Raw genomic sequence first — 15,819 nt, 5'->3', positions numbered from 1 at the left:
CCGGACCAAGGTGGACTCCTTCCTCAATCACTCACGAAGTACAATTCGGCTTTCAACACTTGTGAAACCAAGTGTGAGGTAAAAATCGAGAGTGAGAGTGTGGTGAGGCATTTTTGAGCTAACAAGTTTGTTTGTTTTGTTGTTCATTGTTGTATTTTATTTTCAGTACCATTGCTGCCATATTTGACCGCATCACTAACAATATTGAAGACATGAAATGGCACGTTGAAAGGCTACGCCAATTGGTATCCACACTTATCCCAACAAATCCAAAACCTAAGGTCCAAACACCTTATGGTGAGATCTTCTCGAAGGAATTTGCTGCCCAAACTTGTAAAGGACTTTCACACCAAGGTAAAGACAAACATACTCATGAACGTCAAGGTAAAATAGATATCTCTTACACTTTGGTACATGTGGATGATGAACGTGTGACTAATAAGCCATTGAGTGTGAGTAGCAGATTACCTACGTATGAGTATATTGATTCCTTACCATTTTTAGATGATGTACATGTTGTGCGAGTGGATACACTAGTTGATCCGATAGATGACCAAATCGGCTCTTCTAGTAAGATCGATTTATGTCCACCTAGTGTTGAAGCTATTGTGTTGAATGAAAGTACATCGTCATACAAAAATTGTGTTGACCAACTTGTGTGTAAAACTTTCCTACCACTTGAGAATATGTGTGATGTCATTAATGAGTCTCAAGTTAGTGAAGAATTTGAAAATGTTGGTCAAGGAAAAAGGAGTGAACCCGTGAGCCTATGTTGTTGTAAAGATTCTAATGTTTGCTTGGCTCATAGGGTTAATTGTGTACTTTGCATATCTTTGAAACATGATAATGATTCCTTAGAGAGTGAAATTTCCAAATCTATCCACGGGCTAGATCATTCACTCTTTAGGTACAATGTCTTATTTGAAGATAGTTTAAACACTCCTAATAGACCTAGTGGTGAAAATGATGGTATAGCTTGCCTTGGAAGCTATAGCCTATATGCTAACCTACTATGGTGTGACAAAATTACTCCTAAAGATGAAAATCTCTTCTTGGAAGATGAGAGTACTCTTAAGGGTAAGGAATGTCTGGTCTTGGAAATTGCTTCTTCTACTTTGTGTGGATTTTACATAGACACCATAGTAGAAGTAGAATTGAGTGCCACCTTTCTCTAATATCTCTTTACTTGTGATGATATGTATGCCAATGAGAGTAGGCCATGTGGTTATGGTAAAGACTATGGGAAATGGGTGTGTTCTTTAGACCCGTGTCTATGGTCACTCTTCCCATTTGATCCCGGTGCCATCTTAGGGTGGGGAAGATCTACTCTTGGCTTAAGTGCGTTTCTTTTGGGTGGTTATCATATCCATGTCCTTGGTGAATTTTTCGATGGATTCATAATGTTTAACTGTAAGGACTCTTGGTTATATGTCAAATATGAACCACCTTAGAATGTCAAGACTTGTTGTTGCCCGAGACTTGAACTCAAAGGGTCCTCGATTTTTTTTTGGTGTGGGATTTTTTGAGTGTTATGAGCGCATACCGTTATTGTTTGTTTTTTCTAATGCTTGTTTGTCTCTCTTTGATTTTGCAAGGCATGGATTCGAGGTTGAATCCTTTTAAATGAGGGGAGGATGATACAAGTACGACCACGAAGATGGATGCATGTGAGAATGTAATGAACCCGAGGCTTGGAGTGTGTGAGTGAAGGACTTAAAACACACCAAAACAACCCTAATCTCACACTTGGAGTGTAAAGAGGAGCCTTGGAACACAACAAGGCAGCCCCTAAATACACTTGAAGGGAGCCTAGTTCTTAAAAGGGCATTTTGGATATTTTGTATTTTATTTGTAACCTATTATAAGTAAAACATTGTAGGGATTTTAGACTTAGATTATTAATGATTTTGTAAGTCTTGAAACACAAAGAAACACAATTCCTCTCTCCTTAAGGCACCAAAACCGAAATTAGGCATATAAACTGTGGACTCACTCTTGTTGATTCCATGGCTTTGAAACGTGATGCTTGGGAGGTAGATTACGACCTTGTGTCTTTGTAAGAGATAGGTGAACGTTGTGTGTAGTGTTAAGGGTCCAAGAGTGGAATATGCTCTTGGGTCCTTAAGATTTTACCTTCATTAAGTCTATCTAACTATCCCTTTACTTTTATTGTAATCTTGTAGTAGTTTGTGTTCTTGTAACCATTTCTATCTAGTGTTAGTAAAACCATGTGTTGTTCCTATCTTGTTATTATTGTCCATATTGCCATATTGTTGCTATTTTGGTGTATTTAAACCTTCAGTATCTTGTTGTTATTGTGTTTTCGTTATTTTGTAGTGAATCCGAGAGTGGTCACCAAAGGAGTCCTCGGTTCTTCAAACTAGTGGACTGTTTTGGTGTTAGTTTAGTGTTACCGTGGTCATTCTCTTATCATAGTAGACCAAACAATGGAATAACATAATCTGAAATAACAGACCTTCTGGAACAAAGAAGGCTCACCATTGCATAGATCACTTCTCTCTAGAATACTCTACTGATTAGCTGAACCCTCAGACCTGGGAAGTAGAGGGTCAATACGGATGTACTGGTACGCAGAGAGAATCCAAAATAATAATTTATATTCAACATATATGAGAGCAATTTTAAGACAGTTCATAAACATATCATATAGTAAGAAATCTCATGGGCATTTTCGAAAAACCTTGTAAAATCATCTGAACTCTGTGACACTCTTTGTTTTACTTCTGCACTAGGTGGTATACCCTACAACTCTGAAATTCCACGGGCTATATGGAATCTGCCATTGACTCAGTGGAGAAGCCTCCAACCCAAGTGTGCCACTAGGGTTGGAGTCACTGAATCTGCTACGCCACACGACCATCGCCAGCGTAAAAATAATATACCCGGATCGGTAAATCACGATTTTAGGCTAAGAGTTACTTGAACTCTAGCCCTCTTCAGGAAACCACATAACTCTCTTTATGCCCATTTTTAACTCTTTAATACATGCATTCTCTGAAAACATACTCTGAAAACTCTAACTCTGTTATGGCATACATTTATGGTATTGTCATACCATTGACTTGCAAATCACATCTCTGAGCCATTTTTAGCATATTTCAATCTCTGTTTTCAAAATATAAATTCGGGACCACCATATCAATAAATCCTTTCAAAGAACTCTTTCTCTAAAACTCATGAAAACACATGTATGCAACTCTCTTTGTCAAACTTTCAATGATGCAAGGTGGTCATGTAAAAACTCTTAATCTCATGCAAATCTTTCTCTTTTAACAAAATATATTTACATCAAGAAACTCCCTCTCTTAAATCTCTAAATCGTGCTCAAAATACTATGGTATTTGAGTAAACTATTTTCAAGCCATAAATCACGCATTTCAATCAATCACCATAAGATCATAAACATAAGGTGATCACAAGAGAGGGATTTTCATTATTTGTGCTCTCAAACAAATCTTCAATTTCAAGTTTCATACATATACTTATATGTGTAAATCAATTTAAGGGGATAAGACCTAAAGGCCAAAACATCAATATCATTAAACATGCATAAAGCATAATAAGGTCATGGATCTCAAAACACCTTTAACAAATTCATGCTTGATAATTTTTGAATCATAATTGGGTGTTTTCAACAAGCCCATGTAGTTTTAGGATAAACCCCACGTACCTCAATTTAGAAATTTGATGGATGATTCTTGAAGCCTATAGTTTGGGGATTCCAAATCTTTAATCAGTTTCAAAAACCCACGGTTGAATCTTTAGTTATTTGGGTTTTTAGTTTGAAACCCTAGAGAGTGTCCTTATGAATTTTTGAAGAAAATATGAACAATGTGGTCACTTGGGAGAAAAATCTCATGTTTAAGCTGATAATGGGGGTGAAAATTACCCAACATAGCCTTAATGACATGAAATAAAATATAACTGAAAATTGACGAATGAGATTCTTGGGGTCACCACGACGCGGAGCCATCGCGTTGTCCCACTGTTTGGGACCTGGAACTTCAGCATGACGCGCCATAATCAAGCTAGTCTACTGGAATTTGACACTTTTTAAATAGACCACCTTCGCGATGCTTCAAGCACTAAAATGATGGTGTTTTACGACTAGGACTTAAATTAGCCATAACATCTTGCCCGGGTACCGAATTTAGGCGAATCTTATATCGACGGAAAGCTCATTCAATTTTCCACACAACATAATTGATTATCATGGAAAATTTTCATAGGATTTATGGATTTTAGATCATCTAAGCATAGAAATGACGATTTTTATTCTAGCCCAAAATGCAGGGTGTTACATTATCTCCCCCTTGGGATCATTCTCCCAGAATGATGGGTAGGAAAGTTGAAGCTTAAAGGTATGGAATAACGCGGATCTGATGTTTCTTCTAAGAAAGGATATAACTGATCCGAAACATTTAAACTTCTATCATAAAACTGAATTCTAAGCTGACTTGCCCTTGTTTTAAGGAGCTGATTCATGCTAAGAGTTTAAGATTTCCCCCAAAGTGTTTATGCTCAAATCACACACATTGGATTTGGAAGTGATAACTTAGGTAAGTACGAATCATGAGTCAATAAGATTTAGATCGTATTACACTGTCTGAGCTAAAATAGTTGGAAAAATTTCAGATTATGTGCTGAACTCTTATTAACTGAGTCATGACTAAATAACTGAATCTGAAACATGATGCTTGGACTGAACTAAGTTCGCAACTTACACGGATGGAATAAATTATCTTTTGGGATGGTCATACGCATTGGACTTCAGATAGTAGGACTGGGTGAAAAGGTGGAAAACCATAGTAACTTGTCTGCCTGACTGTTAAACTGAATTATACTGGACACTTATACTTAACTGGAGTATCTCTTCAATACTCTTTCTAAAGAAGTTCTAGTACCATTAGGGAACAAAAAATCTCTGACGTGAGTTACACAAGACATCCAACTAAGGAATCACAACAATGACACTACTCTATAGCATGGAATATAGACATATAACTCGTAAACTAGGATAGAATTACCAAACCTTAGGCATTGAAACTTCTTACTTTCAAGATTAGCCACACTTCTAAAATACTCTTTCAACTATACTTTCCCTTTAAATACCATGCTCATTGATTCCACTTATTTTTCTCACATGGCCGCTGATATTTCCATCTACTAATGTCTAAACTGAACTAAATCCCCTTATCATCTTCAAGCCTAACTCAAAATCACAAAACATACCATATAATACTGTAGTACTAGTCTGAATCATGAATTTAGCATACCCTGCATTTCACACTTCCTCATCTCCTGCATAATTCTTATTGCCACTCCAACAATCACCTTCAACTTCGTATTAGACATTCACAAACACTCAAGGCATCCATCCATATGCACACAAACATGACATTTAAGCCTATCTTCATACCCACATATGCACTTCTGAACAACCACTCATAAAGGATATTTCTCATATTCTCTAATACTTCTATCCACAACAACTTTCCTGCACTATTCAAATGATACACATAAAATATCCTCAACTAACCAAGCCATACACGAAACTTCACCTCAAAATTCTTTCAACTTATAGACTTATATAAAACAAGTGCACAACAATTTTTCCAAAATATAACACATAAAACTTCAACTAACCTTGACACGTATCAAAGACTCAACGTCAATCTTACTCTATAATTACCACCTTAACTCAAATAAGCATACAACCATCTTTCATCAACAAGAAATGTTTACTCTTTCCCATCTAAACAACTATTCATTATCACTATCTCGGCCTAAGGGAAAATGTCACTGCAAATTGGAATATCGAGACCCGAAACATAAGGGAGTACTAAGCAAACTTGATACCCTACTGAGGCGTGAGGAATAGAGCACTCATGGCATGGACTTATTAAAGAGATCTAATCTAAGGACGTACCTATATAAATCTGAATTTTCACTGATCGTTAAAAGTATCACACGAGCTATGATCATGAGGCTGAAATATAAAGCATGAGTATGTGTCAGAATAACTGAGGCAAAACTGCTGAAATAAGAATAGATTGAGTATCATTCTTTCTCACAGCCAATTCCACAACTTAATAGCACATCTATTAGCATCTGAAAACTTGACTTGGTTACTCGTTCTATCATCTCGCCCTTAGATTTAAGCCGTTACTCTAAGTCTGTGGACCACTATATACACTCTGGTATAAACTGAAATCACTTTACTCTAGAGTCGGGGATATAACTATACACATAAAACTAAACTTACCCTGTAAGACAGTATCTTCATGTATAACAACCACTGTTAATACCTCCTTCTAAGATTCAACCCTTAGGTTTCTATATCCCCAAAAGTCATCATATAACATCTTAAACATTCACCAACTCAGATTCTTCTAACACTAAACATGGATATCTCCTAATCTTTGACGGACCATACCACTTCTGTCATAGTCTACCAGCATCACGACTCCAAACTTATATCTCTCTACTATGAGAATCAAGATCATATCAAAAGGCTTAACATTATCTATCAAAACTCCTTAACTTGGCTATTTAGAACACCATATACCATCTAACTAGTGTTTCTCGACCTAGCAACTCAACGGTAACACTAGCCACTTACAACATGTAATAGCCTTAGAAAAATACCGCAACCTCATATCACCTTGGCATACTTCTACTTCATACATACAACATCATACTTCACTACGAATCAAATAAACTTAAGCTCTTGCATGCACTGTTCAAGCCTATTAGATCGCTTCCATAAAACTAGTCTCATTAACCAAGAAATAATCACCTCCACCTTCATAGCCATCAACTGTTCAAACTTAATGTCTAGGGCTAAACATGATTTATAACCCAACCTTACACACAATTTTCACTTGAAAACTACGAAATAAAACATCGAGAAACAATAGTACACTAGAACTCTATAGCCACAATAATCGATCATGACCTTACGATTTTCTTATTATAATTCATTAACACGCACTATTTCAATACATCAAGCCTATAGTCTAGAATCAATCATCTACCTCCAATGAAGAATGCAAGATAATATACTAGTCCATCAAATTGGGATATTCTACCCAAATATCTCATTTTATTTAGATATGACCCACAACCAAAACACTTTTATGACATCACTGCTATGCCTCAAAATCTACTACATACCTTCTCACAAGTAGTACTAGTTTACAACTACCAAAGAAAAGAAGGTCAAGTGGGGTAGAGTCACATAATAGACATGGTCAACCTTAATCTTATATTATAACCCCATACAATCTTATCTACTTATAAGGCTTTCTCACATCACACTTATTTACCCAAGCGTACATTCAGACTACCTTCAAATTCCATAAACAACCTTGTGTCTATAATTATAACTTACTGGCTAATCTAGCCATTTTCATACTTCGAGCAAAGAACAATTCACCGTAGCTAATAACTCCTTCTCTACCTTCTACTAAACTAACAATAAGGACGTATCACTTTAATACTAACTCAATCTCATGCAAAAAGGTTTAGCTATACATACATTCAATAAATCGCCCTTACTATTTTTCTTGTCATTACGCCTCTAAACCCTCAGTTCCAACCAACCCAAGAATCAACAAGATGGACAACAAGTTGCTAGTGAATCGAAACAGACACCACACGGCTCAACTATACATTGATTTTGTGTTTTGAACAAGAAAATGAGAGGAATGACAAGGCAACTACGCTAGTGAATCGAAAGAATCCTACAGACTACCATACAATCCACACAAGCTACTAGCTACCACATTAGTCTATCACTATAGAGGGGTAAATAATCCTCAAACATCAGTTATTCATCTAAACACATTTATCTACACAAAAGTCATCCTCACTCTGAATTCTAACCTTGTGACTTCGTATCACCAACTTCTTGGTCTAATCTCACTAGCAATAGGTCATAACACCGACACTATAACTTGTACTATTACTCGGGTGGAAATATAGTTCCAACATTCTTCTACACCTCATTCCCTCTTAATCATGACATCTGCAACATAACAAAATTTTGAAAGGGCCTGAATACACTTAATACCGCAGGCTCAAAAGCATGATTTCATCAGAATCAAAATTCACACTAGAATCAATACACTCTGAGGCACTAACAGAATCTTCACAAGTCCTTGCCTAATTTCAAAACTTCTGGATAAGATCTGATTTAGTCTACGAAATCTCTAATACATTTCAAAACTATTTTGAAAACTGGGACAAGGCCCCCAGTAGACCAAACACTGGAATAACATAATCCGAAATAACAAGCCTTCTGGAACAAAGAAGGCTCACCACTGCATGGATCACTTTTCTCTGGAATACTCTACTGATTAGCCGGACCCTCAGACTGAGCCTCCAAACCTGGGAGGTAGGGGGTCAATACAGATGTACTAGTACGCAGAGCAAATCCAAAATAATAATTTATATTCAACATATATGAGAGCAATTTTAAGACAGTTCATAAACATATCATATAGTAAGAAATCTCATGGGCATTTTTGAAAGACTTTGTAAAATCATCTGAACTCTGCAACACTCTTTGTTTTACTTCTGCGCTAGGTGGTATACCCTACAACACTGAAATTCCACGGGCTATATGGACTCTGCCATTGACTCAGCGGGGAAGCCTCCAACCCAAGTGTGCCACAAGAGTTGGAGTCTTTGACTCTTCTACTCCACAAGGCCGTCGCCAGCATAAAACTAAGATACTCGGATCGACAAATCACGATTTTAGGCTAAGAGTTACTTGAACTCAAGCACTCTTCAGGCAACCACCTAACTCTCTTTATGCCCATTTTTAACTCTTGAAGACATCCATTCTCTGAAAACTCTAACTCTGTTATGGCATAAATTTATATAGTATCGTCATACCATTGACTTGCAAATTACATCTCTGAGCCATTTTTAGCATATTTCAATCTCTGTTTTCAAAACATAAATTCGGGACCACCATATCAATAAATCATTTCAAAGAACTTTTTCTCTAAAACTCATGTAAACACATGTGTGCAACTCTCTTTGTCAAACTTTCAATGATGCAAGGTGGTCATGTCAAAGCTCTTAATCTCATGCAAATCTTTCTCTTTTAACAAAATATATTTACATCAAAAAACTCCCTCTCTTAAATCTCTATATCGTGCTCAAAATACTATGGTATTTGAGTAAACTATTTTCAAGCTATAAATCATGCATTTCAATCAATCACCATAAGAACATAAACATAAGGTTATCACAAAAGAGGGATTTTAATTATTTGTGTCACACCCCCTTTTTCAACAACAAAAAAAAGATTATCATTTTAAGGGTCAAAAGGGTTTTTATTATCAAAGTGACAAAAGATTAAAAATTTATTTCGAAAAAGGATTATTTACATTTTTTATTCAGAGTCACCACTTGACATAATCCGGTGTGCCAAGTCACCTTTAAAAGATCCTTTTCAAAACAATTTGACTCTTTCAACTGGTTTGCAAACAGAGATTCCGGCTAAGAAATTTTGTTAACCCAGGGGAAGGTGTTAGGAACCCCTCGATCTCGTGGTTTGACCACGGTCACTTGGTGGAGCATATCGGCTAATTTGATATCACAGATGTATAAATCACACAAAAACACGTAAAGCAAGCAACAAACAAATCAAATAGAGTTCAAAACCAAAATAAAGTCCAGTTCGAGTTATATAGTCCCAAAATAAAAAATGCAAAAATAAATCCTATCTAACCTATACTAATCCTAACTACGCTCCCGTGGTTTACCCGACGCCTCGGGCCTTCATCAAGAATGTCTTCCACTAATAAAATACTTCAGGGCATTTCTCGAATAAATTAATACAAATCGCTCGGGGCATTCCTCGGCCAAATGATACATTTGATCCAAAAAATGAACATACCAAGCCATTCAACACGGATTTCAAGCATTCAACCAAACATCATCCCTAAATTTGTCTACCCGAACCTACGATTTTCCTATCAATCCTTGGTCTAAAATATGATACTATCAATATTCGCCATCAACAATGAATCAAAATACCATAAAATTCACCTTTTACCGATATGTTTGCCACCCAACCTATGTTTGCCTAAACCAATCGACGTATCATGATACTGCCAAGTTCAATTAACGTTCATTTCGAGTCAAACAACCCATGAATCAAACTAACCAAAACTCACCAATTATATTAAGTTTTCAATTCTCACACCCCAAATTCCCTTTTAACGCTAATTTTCCTCAATTCACGATTTCCATTTCAATGAAACTAAGCAACAAGTGAATATCAAAGTAGCAATTCATCACTAATCAAGATCAAACAACACATAGATTCCATCCAATGCACCATATTCCTTCAACAATGAAATAAAATGAGAAAAGGAGTAGAAATGGACCTCAATGATAATTTTACTCTGAATATCAGTCAATCAAGAATACAAATACGCGTGCCAAAAAACCTCAATTCGGAACTTCAACTCGAACCCCCAGCTCCGGTATGCATCCCTTTGACCGTCTTCCAGTGACACCAAGATAAAATTGTAGAAAACAAACAATACACGAACAAAATTCTACCAAGAGCAGTGAACCAACAAATATCTGAATTTGTCACAAAAACCAAGAAAAGGACGTATAGCCAAAACTCCAGAGCTCAAACGGCTACAAAACTGATGGGAGAGGGTCAGATTCTAGTGACAGTGAGTGTTTTATGGTGAGATATATGTGTGTGGGTACGTACTACAGCGATGAATTTCATGGATGTGGTCTACGTTATTCAGAAAAGAAAAATGGAAAAATGGAGTGGTTGTTCTCTTCTGCATGGAAATTGTGAGGAATTCCTTCCTATGTGTGTATTTGTGAGGGAGTATATTGTGTGCTTGTGCTCTCTGTCACCAAGTGGGTCCGTCCCTTTTTTTGTTATATTCGTCCTTATCCAAAAATGGTCATGGTGTGTATATAATTGTTGTGTTTTTCCCTTTCCCGTGGGCCCCTCTTTAAAATAGAATCCTGTGGAGTCCCCCCTTTTGTATTGTGTGGTATATCTATATGCTCCCTGGAAGGTTTTCATTGGACCCAAGTGAGGTGTTTTTTTTTGTGTGATTATATTGTATTGTTTAAGTACTTATGGCATGTGGTCCCCTTTATATTTGTGTGATTATCCTAAAAAGGGAAGGGGTATACGGGTAGGATAAGGTAAAAAATAAAACAAATGCTTTTGGGGAGGGACAAAATTACGTGTCTACATCATGCCCCTCTTTGCATTGAAACACAAAGTGTTTTCATACAAATAAGTAGACAACGAGACAAAATTTTTAACCCGACCATTATTCACAGGGAAGAAAAAAAAAGGAAGAAGAACGACCGAGTTAGAGAGTCGAGTAAGGTCCTGTCGAGGCTCCGGTCTGCGGCTGTGTCATTACATCAAAATGAAAATTACAATTTAAAACATAAATGAAATTACAAAATCCTATCTATATAGCTTCTGTTGCACTCCTGATTTAAGTTTCATCACCCTATTCTTCAGGTGGGCTCCTGACTTGCAATTTCATCACTTGTTGCTTGGTCTTCAATTGCTTCACCTTGTTACTTAACTTTTCATTTATTCGCCCTGTACTTTGGGCAGGCTCCTGACTTGCCATTTCATCACCCTGTTCTTCAGGTGGGCTCCTGTCTTTCAATTTCATCACTCTGTTCTTCAGGCGGGCTCCTGACTTGCAATTTCATCACCCTGTTCTTCAGGCGGGCTCCTGACTTGCTATTTCATCAATCTGTTAACTTTAAAATTTTCACCATGTTGCTTGACTTTCAACTTATTCACCATGTTGCTTGAATTTTCATTCATTCATCCTGCTCTTCAGGCAGGCTCCTGAAATCACATCAAAACTAAAAAGAAAATTATCCCAAACAAAGATTATTATAGAGAGATTTCATTTGCTAGAAAAGTGAAGTTCCAACACAAGAATTAAATTTTGCCCCAATTTATCATCAAAGGACTTGTGCGAAAGTCACATCATTATACAAATCAAGGAGAATGACGCGACTAAAAGATACGCCTTATAGGAATCAAGGGGGATGACTCGACTAAAAGGTACGTCTAATAGGAATCAAGGGTGATGACTCAACTAAAAGGTACGTCTTATAGGAATCAAGGGGGATGACTCAACTAAAAGGTATGTCTTACTAGGAATCAAGGGAGATGACTCGACTAAAAGGTACGTCTTATAGGAATCAAAGGGAATGACTCGACTAAAAGGTACATCTTCTACGGGCCAAAGGGAATGACTCGACTAAAATGTACATTTTATAAGAATCAAAGGGAATGACTCGACTGAAAGGTACGTCTTATAGGAATCAAAGGACATGACTCGACTAAAAGGTACGTCTTATAGGAATCAAAGGATATGGGTCGACTAAAAGGTACGTCTTATAGGAATCAAAGAGAATGACTTGACTAAAAGGTACGACTTCTAGGGGTCAAAGGGAATGACTCGACTAAAAGATACATCTTATAGGAATCAAAGGGAATGACTCAACTAAAAGGTACGTCTTATAGGAATCAAGCTAGAATGACTCGACTAAAAGGTACGTCTTATAGGAATCAATTGGGATGACTCGACTAAAGTTTACGTCTTATAGGAATTAGGGGAATGACTTGACTAAAAGGTATGTCTTATAGGAATAAAAGGGGATGACTCGACTAAAAGGTACATCTTATAGAAATCATGGGGGATGACTCGACTAAAAGGTACGTCTTATAGGAATCAAGGGAGATGACTCGACTAAAAGGTATGTCTTATAGGGGTCAAGGCGAATGACTCGACTAAAAGGTACTCCTTATAGGAATCAAGGGGAATGACTCGACTAAAAGGTACTCCTTATAGGAATCAAGGGAAATGACTCGACTAAAAAGTACATCGTATAGGAATCAGGGGAATGACTCGACTAAAAGTTACGTCTTCTAGGAGTGAAGGTTCAATTTAAGAAGTGTATCACCCAACAAATGAAAACTGAAATCCCTGGACAAGAAAGTGCCTCCGAGGGATATAAGATGATGAATTTTTACCGTGATTTTATTATCAAACTTGTGCAGCAATATTATTTCCTGCATTTGTAAAAGTGAGGCATTGCAGCCCTTGATGTTTATGCTCTGAAGTCCCTACTTTGAAGGTAATATGTTTCTTGTTTTATCAAAGAAAACTTGTGAGTTTAAAACATGGTGGCTAGTTTGTGGCTTTATCTTTCGCGACGATCACTCTTGCCCCCGTCACTTTTAACCTTTCTTCCAACCATTAGCATATATCTTTGACTTGTTGAATCATTGAACAGAACTCGGATTATTAAGAGTGACTGAAACAAATACAGTATCTCTTCTTTGCCATTCTTCTCAGATAGACCCCTTGGAACCTTGGTATTTCATGAGTTCCCAGACTTATTTGTTGACAAAACTTTCTTCTTACCCCATTTTGGCTCACAATCATGTCTCTTTCATGCATTGGCCATTCTGCCTTTCTTTGTACAATTGAAGAAACTGGTAGCCAGTTTTGAAATCTTTTCTCATTATTTTGACTCGGACTTGACTCAAAGACAAGAAACAAAAAAAGAATGACAATTTTTGTTTGGATAACTGACTCAAGAAAGATATAATAAAAATAAAAAGAAGAAAGAAAAGACAATGAATGTCCCCTTTTGAAACAAAAAAATGAAAAATTCATCTAAAAATGACAGTCAACACTAATAATTATGCCATGCATTTTGGATTAAGCATCTTGATATTTTCATCCAAACTTTCTACCCATTGTTGTTGAGTTAATGTCCTTGAAACCGAGTTGCTTCCTTAGGCCAATTGTATTTAAGACCCCATTCGGCTAGTGGTGCCTTGAAGGGTTTTCGCCAACAAGCTTCTCTTATTTTCTTTTTCTCAGCTCACCATTGTCTTATGGTGTCTGTAAGGGTTTTCCACTAGTGAGACTCTCTTATCTTTGTTTCCCTTAACTCGCATTCGTCTTATGGTTCCCGTGAGAGCTTTCACTGATAAGACTCTCTCATTTTTATCTCTCAACTTACCATCGTCTTACGGTGCCCATGAGGGTTTTCACCAATAAGACTCTCTCATTTTTATTTCTCTCCTGATTTCTTATGTTGAGGAAGACAAGTAGTTCCCAAATTTATCATTATATCCCTTGCATGCTTAGCCTTAACATCCTCAAAGATTGATTTGAAGGTTATTCTTTGGTTGTAACTTGGCTTTTGGATAGGGTTAGAAAGAAAGGATGGCATGGGGCCCAAACGACACTTGAAATGGGGTAGGACTTACAACTTTTGGAATCAACTCAAATAATGAGGATTAACTCATGCTGCAGTTTCTTTTGACTAGGCAATTCTAAATTGTTTATTTGGTGGACCGAGCCTGGAGTGGGGCAGCCTACATATCTCACCCTCGAGAGAGGAGAATCAGGTCATGCGTAGTTCTGACAACTTGTTTTGCTTGATTTTGACTTCTTCTTTTTCTCTTTGATTGACTCTTTTTTTGTAATTTTCTGACTCTATTTTACTTGACACTTTTTCTTTTCCTTTTTTTTGACACATTTTTTTTTTGAAATCTTTTTGACTCTATTCTTTTATTCGACACTTATCTTTTGAGTTTTGTTGACTGTATCTTGATTTCAAAAGAGGGGTATGAAAGAAAATAAAACCAAGGCTCAAATGTGGTAAACAAAGAATGACACAATGCTCAGATAGCAGAATAAAATGTCTTCGTCATATCAATCCTTGAAAATGCAAGTACATGTCATGCAATATGATAGTGAAATATGAAGATCATTTGCGACATTTTTTACAGCACTAACTTTAACTGAGACTGTGTGTCGCTACTTCTTTTGCAAACTCCACCTTTGTTGTGCATTCCTGATGCTTTCGTGGAGCTAATTTTTCTATTCCTTTTGACTTAGGATCACACATCCACCATTTGACCTAATTGAGACATGTCTTTCAATTGATGATCAAGTTATTCTTGTGATTCTCAAAACAATTGCCTTAATTTTCAAAAAAGGCTTCAACTTGTCTCCAAATGTCTCAGCACTCTACCTATTGTCTCAGATGCTTTTTCTAACCTTAGCCCTCTGATTCCATATTTCATGGTCAAATTGGATTTTAAGATCTGGTTAAAAATTCCGCAGGAATGTCATATCACTAGAATCAACATAAAATGTACAGTATAAAGAAAACAAACAAACAACACATATTTAAAACATAGAAAGAAAGCAACACTTCATTTAGTTGAAATAAAAGATAGAAGGGTTTGAACATAAACGACAAAGGGACAAAACAAGATAGATCCCGAACTAACGCCCTGAAATAATTTAGATAATAGAAAAGAAAACAAAATAAACTATCAGACCTTTTCCTAGTAGGGAGAGGGGTGACTTCTCAATTGTTCAGCTTGACATATTAGCCACTGGTTTGCATATCAGCATGACTAGATCTTCCACCACTGTTGGGCACATTCCCTTTAACAAATAAGTTACAGATCCCCATGCTTAACTCATTTCCTCCCACATATTGTACAGTACTACTGGTGAAGAACTCTGTGGGATGGTCAAGGGGCCAATGTTTTGCACCACAATTGATCCATCTTGAATCATCTTCTCAATTTCTCTTTTCAAATCTCAACAATCTTCAATACTATGACCCTAAACATCAGAATGATATGCACATTGTACATTAGGATCAAAACTTCTTGAATGTGGGTCAGGAGTATACCCAAGAAGAGGAGTGATCATGCCCTGTTAT

General features: G+C 36.7%; 1 long non-coding RNA gene across 1 annotated transcript; it reads right to left on the bottom strand.

The window, feature by feature from the left end:
* Positions 1-8,066: 8,066 nt before the first annotated feature.
* Positions 8,067-11,339, bottom strand: LOC124889473. The gene is made up of 2 exons (XR_007048490.1): positions 10,428-11,339; positions 8,067-8,412 (listed from the first exon to the last, which is right to left on the bottom strand). It is a non-coding gene; the product is annotated as an uncharacterized LOC124889473 (long non-coding RNA).
* Between the last annotated feature and the right edge of the window lie 4,480 nt (positions 11,340-15,819).

Source organism: Capsicum annuum, chromosome 12, assembly GCF_002878395.1.
Source record: "Capsicum annuum cultivar UCD-10X-F1 chromosome 12, UCD10Xv1.1, whole genome shotgun sequence".
Classification (NCBI taxonomy): domain Eukaryota; kingdom Viridiplantae; phylum Streptophyta; class Magnoliopsida; order Solanales; family Solanaceae; genus Capsicum; species Capsicum annuum.
Note: the sequence above shows the minus strand (reverse complement) of the source record. Positions and strands in the feature narration are given on the sequence as shown.